Below are 7,647 nucleotides of genomic sequence, written 5' to 3'. Positions count from 1 at the left end.
GGGCAGCTCCGGGGTTCGGCGGGGGAAGAGCCGCCGCCGCCGCCGCCGCCCGGGGCTTTTCTAGGGCTGGGAGCGAGCGGCGGGGTTAGGGGAGCCGGCGCCGCCCCGCCGGGGGGCCGGGACCCCCCCCCCCCACCCACCCAACAGCCCCCCAGCCCCCCGCCACCCTCCCAACCACGCTCCTCCATCCCCGCATCCCTCCCCTCCATCCTCCCATCCATCCATCCATCCACCCCCATCCCTGCCAGCCCCCCCCACCTTCCTCAGCCCCCCCGCCCCCCCCCCCCCCCGCCTCCCACCGCACCCCCCAGGCACCGGCTCACCTCCCCGCGGGGCCCGGCGTGCAGGGCTTGGGAGGGGGGGAGGGGAGGGGGGAGCTCTCGGGGGTTCGGTGTCAGCGAGGAGTGAACCCCGGACACCCCAGCTCCGCTTCGCGCCGGAGGGGAAATGCAGCCCGGAGCTGCCTGCGGATCTGGAGCCAGCTCTTGGCAGAGGCTGGAGCCGATCCCATCCCTCCCTGGCTCGCAATCCCTCGCTCGCCGAGAGGTCGGGAGAGACCGACCCCGAGCGCGGGTCGGCGGCCGGTGGGGAGGTGGGGGGGGTGGGGTGTGGGGGGGTGGTGGGGGGGTGGTGGTGGGGGGGGTACTGCAGGCAGAGCTGGCCCTCCTTCCCTCCCCGCCACCCTCCCCTGTCCCCCTCCCCGAGCGTCTCTCGCTCTTGTTTGGGCTCTTGCGTGAAAGATGCCCCTTCCCTGGAGCTGCTGGGGCTGGGACGCGGGGTACCAACCACCCCAGCCCCCCCCAGGGGCCCTTCCCCTAAACCCCCCTCCTCGGGGGGGGGGGGGGGTGGGGGGGTGCTTTTACACCCCCGGGGTGCTGGTGATGCTCAGCCCTGTCTCCTGGGGCTGGGGAGGAGGTGAAGAGCTGCGGCGCCCCAGGGGACAAGCCTGTCACCAAAACGAAGACCCGAGGGACCCAGTGCTGCCAGCGCTGTTTACTCCTGCGCTGCCGCTGCTGGTGCTGAGGTGGGGGGGGGGGGGGGGGGAATGCAGGCAGGTGCTTTGGGGTCATAGGTGGGATTCAAGCCCAGCACAGGCCTGTTATTGGGGTGGGGGGCTGAGCCGGGGGGGCTCAGCACTTGGAAAAGGGGGTCCTTGGTGCAGGGCGAGTGGGGGATGCTGCCCCACACCAGCATCCCTCTCTCCACCTCCCTGGGCTCTGCGGAGAGTCCCCCCCAGGGCCCCAGGTCCCATCTTCACCCCCTGCCCAGCTTTGTCCCCTCAGTGACACGCTCCCCTCCTCTTACCAGTGGCGGGGGGGGGGGGGGGGGGGGCGCATTGGGGGTGGCTGGGGCAAACGCTCCACCCCAAAAAAAAAAAAAAAAAAAAAAAAAAAAAAAAGCCACGAGGCGCGAGAGCCGCGCTTAAAATCTTACCACCAAGAAAGCCCTGCTCCAACTGTAACTGCAACTGGACGGCTCCCAGGGCCGGATCCTGAGCGGGTGGAGGCTGGCGGAGCTCCACACCCAAACCACCTGGGGCTGCACCAGCGGGAGAGCGCGGAGCCCGAGGGAAAAGCGTGCTGGAAAAATCGAGCCTTGCATCACCGGCCAGGCATCGCAGCTCCGCTCCTCATCATCGGTAATGTGAGTTTGGCCAGGAGGAAGGAATGCTGCGACCTGATGCTAATATTTTATCCGGCGACTTTCATCCCGGGGAGATGCTGGTGCACCCGAGGGCGGCCGTTCCAGGGGTGGGAGGGGGTGGCCAGGCAGACAAATGGGTTGTATCTGGGGAAGGAAGAGATCTTTTAGCCAGCAACACCCGCCCAAAGCTGTCTGCTCTCTAAATATGCCTTCAGATTTTTAATGTCCATGAAAAAAAAAAAAGAAAAGAGAGAGAGAGAAAGAGAGAAAATAGAAAGAGCTTGATGAATAAGGGCCTTTCTGGAGCGAGAAGGAGTCACTTCTGCAGGGACCTCCCGCAAGGCTGAAGCATCTCAGATAACATCCAGGCAAAGGATGGAGTGAAGAGCAGGACCTGGAAGATCTCAAGGAGGATCAGCTCCAACCTGGAAAGCCACAGCCCTTGGGTGGGTCCTGAGGCCATGATAAGGGGTCTCTGGGTCCCCCCCTCAATGGTGTCTGCACTGTCTCTCCCCCTGGCCCAGCACAGTGCTCTGGGCCCTGCCCACAGCCTGGCACATGGGACCCGTCCCCAGCTTGGTACACCAAGACCAACACAATAGGCCATGGGATGCTCGGAGGGCTGTGTGGCCTCAAGGAGAGAGGCTGGGGAGATGCTGGGATCACGCAGTGTCTCCATCCATGGAGGGAAGGAAGAGGGAGGTGGACTGCAGCTCACTTTACAGAGAGACCATCCTGCACCGGGGTAGAGATGGACAACCCAACCTCTCCAGGTCCTTCCAGCCCAGCATCCCATCAATTAAAAAAAAAAAACAAAAAACCAAAAAACTTCAACCTCAGCAACCATTAGATGCTCCAAAACAAGGTCTCTGCCCTCTTCCCTTCACGCTTTTGGTGTGACGGGTCTGGCTCCAGGCTGTGGGTGGTGGCACCCGCCGCACTGCAAGGCGCTGGTGCCGCAGAGCAGCTCCCCAGGGCACGAACCCCAGGCAGCCCTTCGGGACGCTCTCCTGGAGGTGGGTCTTCCCGAAGAAGCTGTCGCACGCCGTGGGCAAGGTCCATCTCTGCCGGGCCTGAATTTTTCAGCCGAAATGGCTCGTCGCCAGCCGAGCGGGGGATATTCGGGCTGCGCAGGTTGCGTGGACGGAGTTTGCGGCCCCGTCTTTCGGCCACCTCTGTCTGGAAGGGGAGCGAGCTCATCCCCTGACCCCCCCCCCACCACCACCACCCCGTAGAGCCTGCACCCCAGATTTCTCCCGAGGACGCGGGTGGCAGAGTCCCCGTGCTGCTGTCACACAGTGCCATCTTGTGGGTCCTGCAACACCGGCTGCAGCCAAAAAAAAATAAGGGGGGGGAGGAAAAAAAAAAAAAAACCCAAAACCAACCAAGCGGCAGAGGGTGTCTGAGTCCAGGGGAGAATCTGGCTCCATCCACGGCATCGCTGATGCAATTTTGCTCCATAAAAGCAATTTAGGAGCGGGAGGAGGCTGGGCTGGAGCGGGGATGGCGGTGGTGATCGTCTGCCTTTGGAAGGACCAGGAGCGGTTCCTGAGCCGGTGCTGTGCCTCGGTTTCCCCGTCTTTAGGAGCCGGGATAACTGCTCTCTGGTTTTCTTTCTGAGGCGCTCGGGGAACCCCAGCAAGATGCCGCTGTTAGCAGCTCCACGGTGCACCCCAATCCAGAGCGGATTTGAGGTGGGACATCCAAACCCCCCCCCCCATCTGACAGCACCGGCCTCTGCCTCCCACCAGGCTCCGAAGGCTCCCTGCCTCACTGGCATTGGAAATTCAAGATTATTTTTTTTTAAAGCACGTGTTTGGCTTTAATTTTACATCTGGGTTCTTTCTCTGCGTCTTTTTTCTAGCCCCACAAGAGCCAGAATCAGCCTTTTCAGTTTGTTTTGCAGGGAGCCCCTGGCCCCAGAGCTGGGAGGTTTTCTGCCCCCTACCCCCCAGACCCACTCTCAGCCCCCTGTGGGGCAGATGGAGCCGAATCCTGCCCCTTTCTCAGCCTCCTGACCCGGGGCTTTTCCAGGCCAGCAGCTCGCCCGGCCCCGTGCGACACCTGCAGTCCCAAAGATGCGTCTGATGCTGCTGCTGCTGCCTGGGGGTTTTGCTGGTTTTGGGGGGAGGAAAAGGCCCCTCTGCACTTGGGGGTGGCCTGGGGGCAAGCTGGGCTCACAGCAGCCTGCCAGCACCTTGTCCTTGCCACAGTCTGGCAGTGGGGACACGTGTCCTCTCCCTGGATTCGGGGTCTGAGCCTCTTCCCAAGCCCAGAGCCACTCGGCACCGGGGTAAGCTGAGGCCAGGCAGCTCATCACAGCAGTGAGCACCACATGTGGGTACCGCAGATCCCTGGGTGTCACCCCGAGCCGGGCTCGGTGGGTGATGTTCCCAAAATCCTGCATCCCCCTCACTGAGGATGAGGAGAAGCACCTCCGTCCCTGCTGGGGTCAGAGCCGCCTTACGTGTCCCGTTATCCTGGCCATCGCCCCTGGGGGATGTTCCACCACCGCCCCCCCCTGCCCTCGAGCCAGGTCCTGGAGGGACTTTGGGCAAAGGTAACCCTTGTGCCACCTCCTGCCTCCAGCGTGGGCAGTGCTGCTCCTCCAGCCCCAGTCGCAGATGTTCTTCCACATCCTACACCAACATCTCCAGACGGTGCAGAGCTGCTCAGAAAAGCCGCCACCGCAGGGGGACGAGTTCATTCATGGCCAAGCGGTGCCCCAATGGCATCCCCCAAGCTGGCGGGTCTCGTCTGGTCCCATCCATCCTGTTTTCCTTCCCCCCTTCCTCATGCTTCCTGGGGATGGATCGGCCCTGGAGAAGCCAAGCGAGCTAGAAAAGCCAGGAAGGAAGGGAAGCCACAACCCCGCTCCCCACTGGGCCTGCTGCTGAGCTAATACCCGCAGCTGGAGTCATCTGGGGCTGCCGGAAATCTCCAGAGAGGGTCTCCAGGCTCCCAGTACCCCCAGTGCTGGCCTCCAGGCTCCCAGTACCCGCAATGCTCAGGATAAGCCACCAGCAACGTTAGCAGGGCATTGCGCAGAGGAGCAGACGCTGCGTCTTACCAGTCCATACACCGTGTAAAGTCGGTGTCTACTGGTCGAACTGGTCCAGGATGGAAGATCATCTCCACGACGCTCCTGAAGCACCTGCGGGCAGCCAGGCCCCCAGCGAACCTCTTGCAGGGGCTGATGGTGGATGGAGGAAGGGAATGAGGGGGTGAGGGGAGACAGAAGGACGACGGTGGTGATGGGACGGGACGGGGAAGGACAGAAACATCGGTGCCCGTGGGTGCCACCAGCTCCGGCTGTCTGCAACCCCAAACCCCGCAGACAACCCCGAACCCCAAGTAAAGGAAAGGGAGGCAGGGAAGAGACTTGGCGAGAAGAGATTTGGTAAGAAGAGACTTTTAATGGGACTCCGTTACAGCTGTTACAGGGTTTCTCTCGACTGCCGAGGAGTCCGGCCGGCACGGCACGCGTGGTAAATACACCGGTTACGAGGATACATGGGACGAGTTACTACGAGATCTGTGCTTTTACCTGTACAGGAGGGTTTCGCCAGCGCTGTGCTTGCCCGCAGGGGAAGCGGCCGCATCCTGCACGCTGCCTGGGCTGCGCCGTGTCCCCCCATGGCCACCGAGGCCGCCCGGCTCTGCCCCCCGGCTCCTGCCAGCGAGACCCGGGCTGGGGGAAGGACGGGGGACAAGAGGGAGGCAGTGGGAGCTGCTGGGGTTTAATGTCACCTGCTGGGGTCTGGGCAGGGGGGCAGGAGGTGAAGCAGGAGGTGTTTTGGAGGGATCAAGGGGAAAGGGCCAAAGGACACCCGGGGAAGGTGCAAATCAGCAGAGTATCAGCAGATCCGGCCATCCCTTCTGCTTTGCACCAAGGTCAAGGGCAGATCCAGCCCCCGCCTGCAGCACCGGCTGCGGAGCCCAATGCTCCGGGATGGAACATCCCAGCTCCAGCCCAACGGGGACCACACGCACCCTTGAACCCGCAGCATCACCCTGAGGAGCTGGGCACCCTCCTGCCAAGCTCCTTTCTGCCCTCGGCGCCAGCCACCCCCCCGTCACCAGACCCACCGACCCCCTCCCCAGCTCTGTCCCCAGCGAGGGGACAGGGGTTTGACCCCTCCTGATCCACCCAGAGCCTCCTCGTCCCCCAGCCAGGGACACCATCCTGCTCCCAGCAGCAGGATAGAGCTGGGAACCCAGCGGGGAGCTGGTGGCGGGGGACAGGAATAGTGGCAGCGGTTCCCCCTCTCCTTCTCCCCTCCTACCGCCCGGAGGAAAACTGAAAAGTGCCTGTGCTCACAACTAGCAGCTATTCCCTGTGCCTCCGCTAAGAGGGGGAAAAAAAAAAAAAAAAAAAAAAAAAGAGGGGGAAAAAAGTGATTTATAGGGCCAAAAAGCCACCGGGGGTTGGCCCCATCCGCAGCCCGGGAGGCCGAGAAGGTGCGTGGAGGGAGAACCTGCCCCGGCGAGCGGGAGAAAACCCCAGCGCAGGCTCCCAAAAGTGACCGAATCCGGCGAGAAAAGTGAATCCTGAACAAAACGCATCCGCCCGCACGCACGCACCCACCCACCCGCACCCACGCACGGCATCTACGGACGAACACGCGCACGCTCACACGGCGACGACACGGAGCACTTAACAATTTAACACGCCCTCCCCACCCCCCCCCAAACACACACGCACGCACACACACGCACCCCAACACCCTGTGTCTAACACCGAGCAAATGCCACGAAAGAAATACAGTATTTCCACAGATAAAAGTAAAGGCGTCGTCCCTCCTCCTCCTCCTCTTCCTCTCTGCTGGATCCCCAGGGGAGCTGGACACCCTGAGGCTCGGGGGGGCTGGGGGCGGGGGGGGACGACGACAGCCGCCCACCACGCACGAGAAATAAAAAGGTAAAAATACGTCCCGATATACAATGAGAATTGATCTGTACAGCACTGGGAATGAAAATAGGTCACGGGCCACTTTGGAATACGTTTTGTCATTTAACAGCATTTACAGTGACATTTACAGAATAAATATACAATAGAAATAGAGAACCTCTAGGTTATTATTCCATCTCCTCTCTCTGTATATATTTTATATATATATAATATAGCTTTTTTTTTTTTTGTTACCTTCTTAGTGACTTTGCCTCTTATTGACGCTGCAAGAAGAGGGGAGGCAAGCAAACGCCTCCCTGGCTGGTTTGGGAATGGTGATGGGAGAGATGGAGGGCCAGATCCTTCCCCCCCACCCCCCCAGGGTTTGGGGAGCAGCACCCCACGGAAGCGGATGGGACCGAGCAATTTGGCCATGGAAAGTGTCCTGCTCCGGTAACTCCACGGGAGTTACGGTGGGAATCCGGCCCCCCGGGCTCAGGGGCATCGGGAAGGGGACGTTGGGCAACGATTTGGCTCATGCTCTGCTTTGCTGGTCGGGTGGAGGAAATTGGGGGCAGCGGGAGAAGTAAGAGGTGGGAAGGGAACGCCTTGCCTAACGGCGGGGAAATGCCCCGGGGTTTGTGCTTCTCCCATTCAGGGACGACGTGGCGGGGATATTTCCACGTCCCTCCGCGTGGGCAGGGGAAGGAGGAAGAGGATGGTGAAGGGGGGATCGCTGGAGGAGAGGCAAGAGCGTGGCTGGTCCCGACCACACGGGGCTGGTGCTTCTCAGAGCCAACAAACACTGAGCTGCTTTGGTTCAGTCCATGCCTTCATTTTTCCTCCCAGAAAAATGGTTAACAAAGGGCCTGAGCTAATTGGCCAGGAAGTGTCTCCAGGTCACCAGGCAAGCCCATGGGAGAAGGACTATAAAGGATCACAACCCACAAGAGAAACGTCATGGCAGGGGATCTCCTGGACTCAGGGATGCTGAGAGAAGTCAAAGACGTGGCGAACGGACCAGGTACTTTCTGCCTTCGCCTCCCAGCCAAAAGGAGAATCAAGGTGGAAGAAACCCCCTTGATAGGAAAGCGGAGGAGAGAAGAGCTTTG

At 61.2% G+C, this 7,647-nt stretch overlaps 1 protein-coding gene across 1 annotated transcript in view; it reads left to right on the top strand.

Annotated features, from left to right (window-relative positions):
* Positions 1–7,647, top strand: part of SLC16A4 (solute carrier family 16 member 4) — a 383,212-nt gene that overhangs the window by 85,749 nt on the left and 289,816 nt on the right. The window lies entirely within an intron of this gene.

This window comes from Rissa tridactyla, chromosome 21 (genome assembly GCF_028500815.1).
Source record: "Rissa tridactyla isolate bRisTri1 chromosome 21, bRisTri1.patW.cur.20221130, whole genome shotgun sequence".
Lineage (NCBI taxonomy): Eukaryota > Metazoa > Chordata > Aves > Charadriiformes > Laridae > Rissa > Rissa tridactyla.
This window is presented reverse-complemented; position numbering and strand designations above follow the sequence as displayed.